Below are 16,866 nucleotides of genomic sequence, written 5' to 3'. Positions count from 1 at the left end.
CATTCCATGAACAGAGATGCAAAAATCCTAAGGAAAACATTGGCAGGTTATATTTATCCCAAGAATTCAAGGTCATTTACCATTCAAAAGACAATTAATAATAATATGATATAAAATAATAATTAAATATTATTATTACTAATATCAGGTTAGAGCAGAAAAATCATATGACCTTCAATAGGTACAATGTATTGGATAAATCCAACATCTGTTAGTAACAAGACAATGAAATACAGCATCCTTGCCAGAGTAGCAGATTCTGTTGGTGCCCATGTTCCCTTGCACTCCCTTCAGCATACTCAGCCAGACTTCCACCTGCCAGCATCTGCCTAAGAGCTTTTTCTTGCCTTGTAGCCCATAAGGCAGGCCAGAAGTGCCAGAGAATCAGCCCCGTACTCCCTCCCCGGCAGCCATCAACCAAGGGCTCCCAGCTCTCTCATCTCTCCCTTTGAAGAGCTCAAAGGAGTGTCCTTTACTCTGACTCCCAGAAGTAACTGGCTTTATAAAGCATCTTTTATTGGTTTCCTTCTCTTCCTTAATTCATTAAGCACTCTGTTTATGGTGTTTCCTGAGATCACCTCCCAAATAAATGATTGCATTTAAATCATTTTTTTCAGAGTCTCTTTCTGGGGCAAACAAACTAAGACAGCAGGCTAGAGCTGGAAGGATATTTTAACTTGATAAACAAAACAAGACAAAAAAGAACAAAAAACACCCTGAAAAAGAAAACAAAAAACAAAGCACACATCCAACTCAATGGTGAAATGTTGAACTTATCCCCTGTACCATCCAAAGAAGTTAAATGGAACCTTGTATTATACCTTCAGCTCAGCATCTTATGAAAGGTCCTAGTTAAGTGCAGCAAGGCAAAAGAAAGTCAAAGGTATAAGAATTGTAATAAATTGAAAGGAAGAAAACCTGTCATTATTTGCAGATAACATGGTTGTGGAAAAAAGGAAATTATTTGAATTGTTGAAAGGTCAGTATATAAAAAAATCGATTGTAACGGCAGTGCTCAGAAAAAAAAAAGTCCACAGTGATAGTGTATCCAAAAAAGAACACAGGAGCCAACTGAAAGAGCTCCCAATGGCCAAAGATGAAACAATTTTAGCAACAATATAAAGTAGTACCAGATTATAGCACAAAGTTTAAATTAAATATTCATGAGTCCATGCTGAGATAAATAAGTGATTTGAATAAATAACTGTGGGAGAAGAGACAGTCTCATGTGCAGAAGAATTCCAGTTAATTTGCGTAGAGATCTGGCCATCACGAAGGTGGACCATGACTCACTCCCCACTCCTTAGGCAGCTGCTGGGAGTAATAAATGTTACACTGTGGTAAGGGGGTGCTAGAGAAAAACTCTAACACAGAGTTTCACGGTGGTGAAATCTGACAAGTGCTACCTCAGTCAGGCCACCAGGGTCAGCTTCCGTACTATGTATTCTTAAATTGAAATACAGGTAACTTACAGTATTATATTAGTTTTAGTTTCAGGTGTATAGCATAGTGATTCAATATTTTTATAGATTACATATGCACACTATGGACCCTTGATAAAATGGAACAAAAATGACATGTCACTTCTGTGGTCTTCCTCCCAAAGACCCATAATCATGAGAAAAATAACACAAATCCCAGTAAAGGGCTCTACAAAATACCTAACCAGTGCTCTTCAAAATTGTCCAGGTCATCAAATCAAGCAAACTCTTAAAAACTCTCAGAGCCAATTGGAGCCTAAGGAGAGGTAATACTTAAATGTAATGTGATGTCCTGTTGAGCTCCTGGAACAAAGGACATTAGGTTAAAAAAAAAAAAAAAAAAAAAAACCTAAAGAAATTTGAATAAAGCATGTACTTCAGTTAACAGTAGTGTGTCAATATAGGTTCAATGTATACAACAAATGCATTATACTAATATAAGGATTTAATAATAGGGGAAACTGGGTGCAATATTTATGGGAACTTTTTGTACTATCTTCCAAATTTTTCTGTAAATCTAAAACTCTTCTAAAAAATTAAGCTTATTTTAAAAAGGATTAAAAAAATCAGTTGCAATTTGATACATGCTCAAGAACATTTATAAAAGGTAATTATTAAAAGATAGCTTTCATATTGGCTTCAAATAAAAAGCAAGTAAAGTACCAAGGAATTAATCAAGCAATACATGTACAAAATTTGTATGGAGAAAATTATATTGAAGAAAATGTTTTCAAAGACTTAAATAAATAGAAACTATACATCACAGACACAGTCTGAAAATTAATAAGGAAAAGACAATATCCTAAGGATGTAAATTCTCACCAAATTGCTCTAGTGATGTGATTCAACTCTAGTCAAAATACCAACAGACTTTGGGGAATTTACCAAGCTTACTTTAAAATTTATGGGAAGATCAAAGGTACAAGAATAGTGAGACATCGCTTGAAAAGTGCAAAGTGATTGGATTTCCCTTACCTGATATCAAGTATTACCATAAACTGAAAAAATTAAGGCAATATAGTACTGTCACAAAAATGTACAAATTGGAAAAGCAGAAGAGAGAACCCAGAGACACATCCACACATGTATGGAAACTAGGTTTATAATGCCTTAAGCAAATAGCAGCTCTAGCTGATAAATACCTAACCAGTGCTTAAATATTAAATATTATTTAAGTTAATATTAAGTGCAATTGGCAATATTGACAAAACTATAAAACTTTGAGCAAAATCTTTTCATTGCTTTGAATTAAGGAAGATTGCCTCTGTGTACAAAGAATAAAAGGAAAGATTGATGAATATGAATATATTAAAATTAAGAAGTTCCATTCATCAAAAATTCACATAAATAAGTGAGATCACTTTATAAGCTGAAAGAAGTTATTTGCAATAGATTACATTTGTAATATTTAATGTCCAAAATGTATAAAGAGAGCCACAAACTGATAAGAAAAAGGCAAATTACCCAATAGAAAAAGAGGGCAAAAATAAAAAATGGATAGGTACTTCACAGAAAAAAAAGCACATAAAATACATAAAAATATACTCAACCTTATCAATAATGAAAGAAATTCAAATGAAAACCACAATAAGGTACCCTTTCAAACCAATCATATTAGTAAAACTAAGTGTAACAATATCATATGTTGGTAAGGATGTAGGGGAAGGGGAATAATTTTGCAGTGTTATTCAGAATAAGTTGTAATAGAAACTGCTCCATCATTTCGGGAAAACAATATGGTATTATCTCACCGACCAAGAATGTGTAAAGCTTATGATTTTGTGACCCTCTCAGATATACCCTGGGAGATGTGTATCACATGTTCTTGCCAGCACTCTTTGTAATAGAGAAAGGAAGGAAGGAAGGGAGGGAGGGAGGGAGGGAGGGAGGAAGGAAGGGAAGAAGGGAGGGGAAAACACACGCAAATATTCACTAAGAGTAGAAAGGATATTTATCCCTCCCCTTCCCCTTTCCCCTTTGGTAACCATAAGTTTGTTTTCTATGTCTGTGAGTCTGTTTCTGTTTTGTAAATAAGTTGATTTGTATCATTTTTTAAGATAACACACATAAGTGATATCATATAATATTTGTCTTTCTGTCTGACTTCACTTAGTATGATAATCTCTAGGTCCATCCATGTTGCTTAAAATGGCGTTAACTATAGTTAACTATCAACTATAGTTAAATTTTAAAAAGTAGAATGGATAAACAAAACATGGCAGAGTTTTAATATGGAATTTTATACAACAGTGAAAAGAAATTAAACACAGACTGATTCAGTGTTATAGATGAATCTCAGAACAGTGTCAAGCAAAGAGAGCAGGTAAGATAAAAACACGTACAGTTTGATTGAATTGACTTAAAGGTCAAAAATGTGTAAATAAATAATGAATTATGACTATTAACAAATATGAAACCATAAAAAAACCCGCTGAGATAGAAAGGAAAGGATGGGATGAGATGGCACTCAGGGAAGTTTAAAGTTTAAGGTAATGTATTATTTATAAATTTGGGTCATGAATATTCGGGTGCTAACTTACATGGTTGTTCTGTATTTCTTACAGATATATCTAAAATATTCCTTTGTATTTAAACACGTCTACAAATTTTTTAAAGAAATTTAAACATAGATGGTACGGCTCGAACTTCAGAGCCATAGGTCCTTGGGGTCTATTTCCAAATGTCTCATTCGCTAGCTGAAACTCTTGAGCAGTTCGCTTAACCAATCTAAGCCTCGTATCTTCATCCTTAAATATAGCAATAATAAAAATCATCACTTTACTGCACAACTTTTGTGGAAAGGACATAAAATCAGAATATGAAATCACCTTGCATAGTGCCTGCTGCCTACTAGACATTCAATAGATGGTAGGTTGTGTTAACTGAAAAGAACAAGTGCACAGCATGAGAGTTGTGAGTTAAGTTTTATTTGGGGCAAAATGAGGACTATAGCCCGGGAGACAGCCCATCAGATAGCTCTGAGGAACTGCTCAAGAGGTGGGCGGGGGGAGGTCAGTATATGCATGATTTAGGCGAAGGGGGTCCATGTAATCAAGCACACATTTTGGCAGAAGGTTGCTGCTAGTCACAAGGAGCAGATGTCTCTGTTAATGATTCCATTAATGTGCTTTTCTAGATATGAGAAGATGCAAGAAATTGGGCTCATAAAATCTTCTCCTGAAAGTATCTATCTATCTGAAGGTCCTGTTCTGCTGGGTTTTCCCAGAGCACAGAGTGCCTCATTCTTGATCGCCGCCCTGGACTCCTTTCAGGGTGTGTTGAAGGTCAGCGACTTCAGTGGCCAGTGACTTCATTCTTGTAGAACCAGATGGTGAGTGACAATTTTTACTTGGCAGTTGTCTTCTTTGCTTACCCATTCATTCATTCATTCATTCATCCATTTTTAATTCATTTAAGTATTAAAGAATGAAAATCAAGTTAATCAACTAATGATGGTCACTTAATTTAGAAAGATAAACCACCGTCTTCCCCTCAGGTAAATAGTGTAGTCTATTCAGGTTCTGGAGACAGTACTTCTAATACTCCTATGTCATTAACAACTTTAGTAGGAAAGTAGGGTCAGGCATTAGGAAGAGAGATCTGGTGCCTAGTCCTTTTTGGTAAAACTAAAGCTACACCTAAATACACCTTGGAAAAAACCATCACGGCAACACGGAAGAAACAGATGCTTTGCCATCACCCACACTTGGGCTCACCCCCCAGCTCAGCCTGTTGCTTAAATATAACCCTGGGCAAGTGATTAAAATAGCTCCATGCTTCATTTCTTCATATAAAATAGGGGGATAATATTTCTTTCATTGCAGGTTTGTGGTAACAAGTGGAGGCAATGTATGCACAGTGACCAGTGGTGTACTTGACACACAGGAGCTCAGCAAGGGTGGGTGTTAGTGGTTCTTCTCCCCATACAGTGATATAGTTAGTAGATTTTTAAATAACTTGTAAACATTTCATTATCCTATAGTGTATAAATCTTGTATATGTGTTTTAAATTATAGTGTAGAAGCACAGTAGAGTGTAGTGGGGTGATTAGAAGCACGGACACTGGTGTCAGATGGCCCAAGTTTAAATTTTGACTCTACCAGTTACTAGCTGTGTGACTTTGGGGAAGATCCTTAAATTCTCTGTGTTTCTTCATCAATCAAGTAGAAATAAATAAATGAGATAATTCATATGAAATGCTTAGCACCTATATACATCGTTCAATACATGTTACTTATATTATTATTAATAATATTGCCATTATTAACATTTTTTGGTTGCTTTTAGGAAATTCCCCTTCTGTGAAACTGCAAAAAGTACTGCTGGGTATTGACTTTATTTTTATTTTAATTGAAGTGAATTCATGATCCTTTTTAGTTTGCACACCTTCTTAACACCTTTGTCCAAGAAGAAACCCTTAAAGCAATCACCAAAACCAGAGTTTCAGAAGTTTGACCTATAAACACAAGCAAAGAATTTAAGGACCTTGGGTCCTACTGGGCCTTGATTTTGGTTCCATCATGGGCAAATTCCTTCTTTCCAGTGCTTTAATTTGCACATCAGTATGTGGAAATAATTCTTTTGCCTCATTTCTCCTATAGGAATTCTAAGGAGTCTCTTTTTTCCCTTTGTCTTGGTTGAAACAAGCTTACAGAGTGACTGCATGTTCAGAACTTTGTGATAAAAGGTCAGACCGCGTCAGTCTGTGACCACCAAAAGCTGCTTGGTAACAAAAGTAGAAGACCCTTGGTCACCTTAAATAATCCACTTCACGAATAACCTTAGGATATGACCGGGCTGTTGCTCAAACTCTGTGTGAATGCACCATCACCTCACTGCAAATTGGTTTCTAAGATCACCATATTTAGTTCCCAGAAACTTTTCTCTGAAGCACAACTATGCAATTTATTTCAAAAAGTTGTCTTTTAAACAAAAACAAGAAAGAAAAAGCCCAAACTCTCTTAAACTAATCTTAACCAGCAATTCAGGGTTGTGAAATTGCTGTTCAGACACCCATAACCTCCAGCAGAGGAGACAGAGAGAACTCCAGGAGGTCCCATTCTGACAACCGGGGAGCACCAGGGGGTGTTCTGTTGCCATGACTACGGAGGCCAGAACTCAGCCCACTGCCCCAGGGACCAAAGTTCACCATTCTCCCTTGTGTGTGCCTTTTCCTAACAGCCTGCACAAAGACCAGTGGCCACAGTCGCTACTTCTAAGCATCTGTTTATTTCCACCCCACATTTGAACAAATAACTTTGTTTTCCTTTCTCCTTTATTATTTTGTTCTTTTTTCTTTTCTTTTCAGGCTGTAGAGAGTTGAGATTTTTTTTCTCCTTTTCTCACACAATTCCTCCTCCACAGATAACAAAGTCCAAATCCCTAGCTGCTCTAATTATTAGCATATTCCTGGAGAAAATTGCTACAGCCTACATTAAAGGACTCCCTGCAGAAATTTACACAGTAGGTATCCAATTTCTCTTTAAATAAAAGGCACTCAGAACAGTGAGGGGTTTAAAACAAGAGGAGAAATGGGGAACAAACAGAGCTTTAAGGAACAGCAGGGAGATTTGCAGTGGTCAGGAGCAGAGTCAGGCTGAATTATTTGGATAATTAGTCTTAGTTAGCAAATTGGGGAAAATTACAATGCCACCATAAGATATTATAATGTGCCCACAGACTGGCGGTACTAAGGATCAGGTCTGACCCAGTTCCCAAAGGTTTGGCTTTCCATTCTGAATATTCTGTAGTAGAAAATAGATTCTAATTCTGTGAGCTCTCTTCAAAATGTTTCCAAAGCTTATTAACATGTGCATTTAGTCCAGGTGATCCTGATATCATTGTGATCCTCTCAGCATAAGAGGAGACTCTTTAAGGACCCCTCTGATGATCAGGAAGCTTTCAAGATGAAAGCAAGGAAACAAAATGGGAATGGAAGACGTAATTGTGATATTCCTTCCTCAAGATGATGGAGGACATGAAAGCTGGTTTACTCTTTTATGTTCCAGAAACCCTCTCAAGGAACTTAACAGGCATCAATAAAAGGAACTTAAATCTAAATTTATATTAAAAAAAACCCAACAACGGTCTTGAAGAAAGCCCCTAGCCTTGATATTCATCTGGGAAAGGCCATTCCTTATTTTCTAGATTTCTAAGCACCTGTGTAGAAGTCCCTTGTGAAGGACAGTGGAATGCTCTTTGGAACCATGGATGGTTCCAAAGAGCAATTCTGAGCTGATAGAATGTTGCTGCTTCTTCAAGAAATATACACAGAGGCCTGAGCTGAAGAGGACAGTAGAAAAGAAAAATTAATAAGGCTAGTTCTAAGGATCAGGGTAGTTCAGCCTTCTGAGAAGCAAATTCATTCTTTTCAAAAGGGATTTAAAAGTTTTTTCATTATATATGCAATGCCAGACTTGCCATGTGTCACGCATACACGTGTATCCTTGTGGGCATGTACATAGCCATGACCTTGTGTGCATGTACATAGCAATGACCTTGGGGAGGAAGCAACGTGGACTCATTATTGTCACCTGGAAGTTGGCCTCAGAGCTACCTCAGGGCTTTGCTGCTTTGAAATTGTTACTACCACTTAATTATAATAAGAAAAATGATGTAAAGCATGGAGATCCATGCTTTACATCCAGGTATGCAGCATGTTCTTTCAGTGCTACATGGAGGCACTGTTTAAAAGGCACACCCAAGGGTCACTCATTCTAGAATATACTTGGTTTGACTCATTGTTTATTATTGAATAAAACTTTAATAAAATGTATGCTAACTTACAGGTTTTGGTCCAGTAGAAATGCAAATAATTTCTGTCAGTTAGAAAAGATAACTCCTATGTATGGGACATCAGTCAGGTTTGCATTTAATTTATCATTCTTGTTCTATCATTGCTTCAAAATGCCTGTAAAAATCCAAATCCTCAAAATGCTCTTTGAACCAGCCTTTACCTCATTACCAGTTTCCTTGTTAATGAATAAGTTGAATAAAGTCCTTGAAGCAGTCTATATTATATTTATATTAGAGTCATACTTTTAAAGTTTTGGAAATTATGCTTTGAATTTTAAAAGCCACTGATGTCCTGAATCCCAATCATAGGAAGGTGAGGACAAGCCAGGTAAATTCCTGAATTTACAAGTATTCAAATACCTGTAAATTCTAAAAATACCTGTGACGATCTTGTTAGATAGACTTCTCTTTTCTTCTCCCTTTAAAAAGAATGCACACTTTCATGAATCATTTTTCTGCCTCATTCAAAAGGAGAAATGTCGCGTCCTGGGCCCACTTGCTTCTCTCACCCAAAGACACCAACAAAACTGAAGTAACATCCGGGCTTATTAAAGGAAGAGATGGAGGAATTGATCTTGGTGGGATAAGCAGTCTGTGAATATAAAATTCTCTGAATCCCAGAACAAAACCAAATTCTAAAAATATAAAATAGCCATAGCAATCAAAAGTCAATTGGAAAAAAAAAGTAAGTTGGTCCATCATTCTAACTGGAAAGGCTGGTTTGTGTGTGTGTGTGTGTGTGTGTGTGTGTGTGTGTGTGTGTGTGTGTGTTCTTCTGGATACCTAAAGGACATTAGAGGTAGAATGTGCTGATCAGAAAAATGTCAAAGAGAGCAGGAAGATGACAGGCTATTCTTAGAGACTTGTCTGAGGACCACTCTGTTTGAATGTCTCAGAATGTTAAGGTAAATGCAGTAGTCATTTGAGAGGAAGGATACCTAAGTATGGCTGGCATGTGACTTCTCTGGCTGTCAAAATCTGGCAATGTTAGAAAGCACTTTCCTCTTCAACAAAACGACACAGAAAAGAAAACTAAACATTTTAACTGACGAATATTTTTTTCTGTGTGGAGCTCATTTCAGCTGTGACCAAAACTCTAAACAACCATTTTCCTGGTTCCTAACGATAGTGAGACATTATCTCATAGAAGAACACTTTGGAGGGTCATCAATGAAGTTGTTTTGGTAGCTCTTGCCTCTGATGGCCCATTAGGATTATTTACGGGACTTAAAAATAAAAACCCTCATTACTTAAGCCTCACTGCATACTATTCACAGACTCTTCACAGGTAGGGACTGCCTAAACTTCTCTATTGTTTAACTTTCTTGGGCAATTCTTACACACAACTAGGATTTAAAAATCTCTGAATTAACTGCTAAGCTATTAAATGGCCATTCGAATTTATATTTGTTGAATTAGTTTATTTTTTAAATTAAGATATAATTTGTAAACTTGGGAAATAAGTTTATCCTATTGTTTATCAATGTGCCCCTTATCATGGACCCTCTCCCTCAGCAGAGAAATATGGCAGTAACATGTTTTTAAACCAGAGAAATGCCTTTGTGACACATACAGTGGTGCGGGGTTTTCCTTCACCTTTTCCAAAAATAATGAGTTTTCTGGCTGGGCAACTGGACTGGGCACTCTGCAAGTGACCTCTGAAGCACTGAGTGATCATTCAGGAAGACAGTGTGAGATTTTCACTGAGATGATATCTTCCAGGAGAGCTTGCACATTCATCCCTAGTGTCTAGAAAAGTTCCTGGCATTTAAAAGGTGGCTAACTAATGCGGGTCAAATAGATGAACAAGTGAATAAATAATGATGAATTTGAATGAACTACTATATATTCTCTGCTAATTTGTCACATTCTTTTCCATTATAGGTTATTACAAGGTATTGAATATAGTCCCTTGTCCTATATACCATACAGTAGGTCCTTGTTTATTTATTTTATATACAGTAGTTTGTAACTGTTAATCCCAAACTCCTAATTTATCCCTCTCCCGTCCCCCCCTTCCCCTTTGGTAACCATAAGTTTGTTTTCTATGTCTGTGGGTCTGTTTGTATATAAGTTCATTTGTGTCATTTTTTTAGATTCCATATATAAGTGATATCATACGGTATTTGTTTTTCTCAGACTTATTTCACTTAATATGATAATCTCTAGGTCCATCTATGTTGCTGCAAATGGCATTGTTTCATTCTTTTTTATGGCTGAGTAATATTCCATTGTATATATGTACCACATCTTCTTCATCCGTTAAACTGTTAGTGGACATTTAAGTTGCTTCCATGTCTTGGCTATTCTACATAGTGCTCCTATGAACATTGGGGTGCATGTATCTTTTCAAATTATGGTTTTCTCTGGATATGTGACCAGGAGTGGGATTGCAGGATCATATGGTAATTCTATTTTTAATTTTTTAAGGAACCTCCATACTATTCTCCATAGTGACTGCACCAATTTACATTCCCACCAAGAGTGTAGGAGGATTCCCTTTTCTCCAAACCCTCTCCAGCATTTGTTTAATTTGAATGCATTGTTATTCTGATTCTTTCACTTCATTAGACTTTCTTGTCTCTGGGCTCAGACCAAATGTTTTTCACTCAGTAAGGAAGAGAAAGGCTAGCATTTTCTGAGAAATGAGATATTATGATATCCTCAAACTCATCCCTCAGGTTGCCCTACATTCCAAAGTCTATTTACCCATTTCCACATTCTGTTGTTTATCCTACATTCCTAGTGATTCTGCAAAGACAAGAAGAACTCTGAAGGAAATTGAGTTGACTCTAAATAGGAAAAAATAGTAAGTTCCCCCTATGGTGCACCTTATAAATCCAAGCGAGGAAGGAAACACAGGGCACATAATGACAACAAGGCTCTCGTCATTCGGCAGACTGGAGATTCTAGACTAGAGAAATGAGACTTTGAGATTCTAGAATTCATTAGCAATTAGAGGAGGAAAAAATCCCCATGGCCAGCAGGTTAGAAGTGAATTAGGAGAAGTGCCTGGGGACTTTGAGGTACTTTCAGACTCTTTGTTGCAACTATAAAAGTCTCCATGTCAGCAAGCTCTGGGGAAACAGAACAAATTCTCGAGGTTGCTTAGAACAGGCAAGCTCTGTTGGCACTCAGGGCTCCTCTGCCCTTCCCAGTATCAGGTGCCTTGGGACTTTTGTCCATTTGCTCTCAAAGAAAACTTTTGCTTGGATAAAATAGATACAGTTGGCTGGAGCAGTAAAAACACAAAATTCAATTTAAATGAGCAAGCAGATAACAGTGAACAAAGGGAGAAGGGATGGAAGAACGCAAAGGTAAACAATCTTTTGGGTCAAGAAAGAGTCTTCAAAGGATTCAGAAACTTCTACACTTGAGTGACCTGGTGTTTCCTGCGACTGAAATCTACAAGTACCATTGCTTCCTTCTCTACAAACTTTCTCTGATTTTGTGCAACAGGCTATTAGCATGGGTGTTTCATTTGAGATTCTTTGGTGAAAATATCAGGTATCAAAGTGAATTGTGAGACAGGCCACACGGTAGAACTGGAAAATTGTGGATGGCAGAGGACAGCTCCATGATTGCAGTTCTTTACCAACATGCAAGTATAGCAAGGGTCAGCAGAAGAGAGGCTTGGGGAGTAGGGTATTTGGAGACGGTGGTTTATTGTTACCCACTTAACCTCCATCTCGAGGGCTAGGAAGGTCCCTCCCCTACACTTCAATCAGTGGAGAAGGTCTTTGACCCAAACCTCTCAGAGAGCTTGGTATGAGTCTTCGCAGTCAGTGAAGCCTGGCTACTGCCAGGAAGATCTAAAAGGTTAGTCCTGGCTCTTGTCCCAACCCTCCATTCCAGCTCTAGTGGAAAAGAGCTACTGGTGAGTGTGAGAGGAGGTGAGTGAGAAAGAGAGAAGATTCTACCCTTACCTCCCTGTCCTGGCTACAGACTTTCTGCCTGAAAGAGATCCTAGGTGGGGGAGGAGGGTAGAAGTCCTATCTTTGGATGGGTTGAATTGTCATTTTTCCGTGGGAATGAAAAGCCTAATTTCCAAAACAACCAAAATCAGCTTTTGCACTGGGTGACCCTGTAATTTGACAATGTGAATGTCAGACGTTGTATTTTCTGAGCAACACCAAAAATGTATGGCATTACACACGTCTTTTGTGGGAGGCTGCCCTCCTGGCGGAATTCAAATGGATATTGAAGGACTAATTAAACTTACTTTGTGATTTCATCCTCTGAGTAAGGTTTGCTCAATGTGCGTTTCTAAATACTTGTCCTGCCTAAGAATCGGAGCTGTTTACGGAGGTGGATTCTGGGGTAGGGGCTGGGGGTGAAATCAGGCAAAGACAAATTCAAGATAGCTTAAGGTCTAATGAGCTATGTCCTGGATTTATAGACAGTTCTATTATTAAGTAACCTGAGGTCTCCCCAGGATTTCTAAGGAATACTATTATGATAAAAACTCAAATTTCAATTGATCTAGTTCTCACCACCCATATAATATCAAAATTCCTACAAAAATCCCTCATCTAGAATTTCTGAGAACCCCATTTTTGGGCTCTGCCCTTCCTGGTTGACTTTGGTTGCTCAGGAAGCCATCTGAGTTTGGCTTCTCACAGATGGTATTGCCGTGGTCCTCCAGAATGCCACAGCCCCTGCACCTGTAATCCTCTGAGTATTCAGTGAGGCTAGAAAATAGGTACGTCTGGGAGAGAACAGGGAGATGAACTTGGGAAGCAAGTAGAAGTTAATCGTAAAAGACTTAAGACGTTAAATTTTTTCAACTGTCTCTTGAAAAGATGGAAATGGCACATTGGCCACACAGAAATGTGTACTGGAGTAGAAAGAGAAAGGATTTCAGCCCTGTCTGAGGATAGATGCCCTTATATTTAAGTTCTCCAAAATAAAGGATTGTTTCCAAAGCAAAAAGTTTGAATCTGGAATTCTCTGAGCCTCCTTTCCAGAGTAGACGTGCCTTGGAGGTGATCTAGTTCAGTGCTTTAACCCATCAGGAAACTGAAATCCAATAAGATGAAGTGGCCAATTCAAGGTCTAGTTAGTGGCAGGAGAGAAACCGAATCCTTGTTTCTTTAATGTCCAGTCCGGTGTTGGCCTTTTCACAACATTATATTTCTTCTCAAGTTTAGAAATCACAAGAAGATAAATTTTGGCCCAAACATTTCTCCTGGAGCAGGTTAGAATTTTAATATACCAGTAAAAAATAAAGAGTTTCATTTAAAGTTAAAACTAGAGGACATGTAAATCAAATAAGAAAGGAAATAAATTCAGACACATGAATTTGCCTAGACAAGGCAATGGTTGCATGGCGGAGATATTGAATAATCTCCTCCAAACTGAGAAGGAACTTTAAGAGTGAAAAAGGAGGCAGGCAACTCCATAACGTGCAATTATGAAGTTTATTGCGGGGAACTTACATACAGGCAGGATGGGGCGGACGGCAATCCGCAGGCATTTGCAGCTGCGCTCTGCACTGCCTAAAAGGGTGCAGAGGTACTTAAAGGGGCCAAAGCTAAAAACAGAATCTGACTACCAGGTAAGAAGCATATCTGCACTGAAGGAAACAGAGAGTTTTCTTCCCTTAGGGGTCCGTTAATCATATGTGTCAGCAAAAGGCATTCTTTCCGTTTTCATATCAGATGAAGGCAAGTTTAAAAGTTGATCAGCAGGGATATTGGCTCGGTGCTTTGTGACAGCCTGGAGGGGTGGGATAGGGAGGGTGGGAGGGAGGGAGACGCAAGAGGGAAGAGATATGGGAACATATGTATATGTATAACTGATTCACTTTGTTATAAAGCAGAAACTAACACACCATTGTAAAGCAATTATACCCCAATAAAGATGTTTAAAAAAAAAAAAAAGTTGATCAGGAACTCATCTAGCTTGGGCACGTTCCTTGTGAGTAGGCTAAAGCTCAGTCGTGCAGAGAGGAGAGCGGGTAGGACATCTCGGGGCGGGGGGGGGGGGGGGGGGATGGCTACGATGGAACTGGCAAAACGGAGTTGGTGTGGTCCAGCCACACAGCAGTTTTAAGTAGGCTGTTCATTATGGAGACTTAGACTGACCCAGGTAGTAGCTTTAACAAAGGGAAAATTGATCCAGAAACAGAAATCTGAGAATTAGACAGTCCAAGTTAACTCACTGTATTCCAGAATCCCTTTCTGTAATAATGTTCTGAAAATTATAGCTATTTTGTGGCTGATAGAGCTGTAAAACGTATTGAAACCCCATATCCTTCTAGAAGAACAAATCCAACCAGGGCAGTATTAGCAGGAATCTGGGGTTGGCAGAATACTGGTCCCACCCACTCCTCAAATGTTTACATCCTAATCTGAGGCATGTGTGAATATGTTACCTTATGTGGAAAAAGGGACTTTACAGATGAGATTAAAGTTAAGGACTTTAGTGAAAGGGTGGGCGTAGAAAAAAATCTTCCCACCAGTAAAGGGAGAAGCAAAAAAAGAAAAAAGAAATCTGCCTTAGCCTTGGCTCTTGGTGGAAAATAACTATAAAAACAGGTAGCATCCCCTTGATAATTCATAACCATAAGCCAGATTAGTTTCAGAGGAATATGAGAATAAAAAGTTGCAGCAACATGGATGGTCCTAGAGACTATCTACTGAGTGAAGTAAGTCAGACAGAGAAAGACAAATACCGTATGATATCGCTTATATGTGGAATCTAAAAAAATGGTACAAATGAACTTATATACAAAACAAATAGTCACAGATGTAAAAAACAAAATTACGGTTACCAGGAGGAAAAGAGGGTGAGGGATAAATTGGGAGACTGGGATTGACATATACACACTACTATGTATAAAATAGATAACTAATAAGGGAACTTATTATAGCACAGGGAACTCTGCTCAATACTCTGTAATGACCTGTATGGGAAAAGAATCTAAAAAAGAGTGGATATATGTATAACTGATTCACTTTGCTGTACAGCAGAAAGTAACACAACATTGTAAATCAACTATACTCCAATAAAATTTTTTTTTAAAGTTGCAGTGGGCTGTAGAGTGAGTGGACAAAGTGGAAACCACCAAGTGTAGCCTTCACTCTCAGGCATCCTCTATGCTGCAACCCCTGTCTGTGGTCCTCTTTCTGATTTGATCTCCAACATGTATGGATCTCTACTGTCATCCAAGGTAATTCACTTAAAGCTTAACAGGTCATTGATTCAAATGTTCTCTAAGCTCTGAAATCGTCCTTTTCTATAATTTCTTCCTCTTGGTCTGAATTTTGCCTTCTGGAGCTAAGGCCACTAAGCTAAGGCCAGCTAAGGCCGCTTCCATAGTTAATTCTGAACACTTGGAGGCTGTGATTATATCCTTTCTAGGCAAACATCTCTGATTCCTTGGCTGTATCTTCCTGCTTGTGAAAGTGGAGGTTCAAATAGGCTTCAGTCAAAAACTTGTGAATAGCTTTTAAAAAGCAAATGATGGGGAGAATATGCTCTCATACACTGAGCATTACATTTATTTCTTTGCCAAAATAATGGGAAATGTCACTTTTTATGTAATAATCGGTGTATTTCTAAAGGTTGAAAAATCCTCAAAAGCAAAATCTGGATGTTTCTTTTCTCTTTCCACCCAAGAAATCCAGCGGGGTTTGGTGCATCTGGAGGGAACGCCCGAGTTAGGAGCATAGGCAGACTTCCTGCGATTCAGGAACAAGAGGCATTTTTCATTTTTGTTTTTTCTGTTATTTATTTTATTCACCTTAGGTTTCTGAAAACCAGAAACAGATGGACTAATCCAGGCTCCTCAGAGCAGACGGCGTATCGAGCTCCCTACATTGAGGAGAGCTGCAGCCATGGAATAATTTACTCCATCTCTGCCTCGGAAAGAACACTCAAACAGCTTTAAACCATTAGCCTTTCCACTGGCCTCATTATCAACAACTGTTGGAAAGATATGTCCTTGTCTGATCCTTGAGGGTGCAAACATCACCCAACTGCCAGACATGGGATATCATGGTAAGAAGCAGAGTCCAGAAACATATGTGTAAAAATGGACAGGAGAGGTAAAGTGGACGGGCTTGATAAATGGATGTCTTGGCCTCAGCATTTGGGGGAAAATTAGAAATAAAGGAAAATGTTGGACGGAAGGACAATATGTAGTAGGATAAAACTCATTTTAACACGTTCTTGTCTCTCTACTGCTCCATCTTTACGTTCCTAATTATGCTATTTCTTTCCCTCCCATAATCGCCCGATTAAAACAAAGGTGATTTTTTTTTACACAAAGGAATCATGTTAATAAATAAAATTCTATTACTTCCTCCTTACACGATACCATTGTTAAAGAAGAATTTGACAAAACAGAAATCAGTTTGCTGATGGGTGTGGAGAGGTGGTCGTCAAAGGCATTTAAAGGCTCTGTTGTCACTCTACAGCATAGGTAGCATCCTGTTTTTTCAATTTAGCGGAGATGATGTCAGTGTCCTCGCTTTTATAAGATAAAATAAGGCACAGAGAAATGAATGGTGTATGTAAAAACTGGACAGATACAGAGTAGGATTATAGAATTTTAAGACTCTGGGTCCCCAGCTCCAAGCTTGGA

General features: G+C 38.2%; 1 long non-coding RNA gene across 5 annotated transcripts in view; it reads left to right on the top strand.

Moving 5' to 3' along the window:
- LOC307179679 overlaps positions 1-16,866 on the top strand; it is a 398,442-nt gene that overhangs the window by 317,029 nt on the left and 64,547 nt on the right. For 2 of the 5 annotated variants that reach the window (XR_013825507.1, XR_013825509.1), the window contains 5 exons: positions 4,618-4,812; positions 5,306-5,379; positions 8,748-8,961; positions 15,305-15,450; positions 16,029-16,280. This is a non-coding gene — a long non-coding RNA (uncharacterized lncRNA). Of the gene's footprint in view, positions 1-4,617; positions 4,813-5,305; positions 5,380-6,845; positions 6,945-8,747; positions 8,962-15,304; positions 15,451-16,028; positions 16,281-16,866 lie in introns of all 5 variants that reach the window. The other 3 variants (XR_013825508.1, XR_013825506.1, XR_013825505.1) reach the window with 3 other exon arrangements.

The sequence above is a fragment of the Stenella coeruleoalba genome (genome assembly GCF_951394435.1).
Source record: "Stenella coeruleoalba genome assembly, chromosome: 21".
NCBI lineage: Eukaryota > Metazoa > Chordata > Mammalia > Artiodactyla > Delphinidae > Stenella > Stenella coeruleoalba.
Note: the sequence above shows the minus strand (reverse complement) of the source record. Positions and strands in the feature narration are given on the sequence as shown.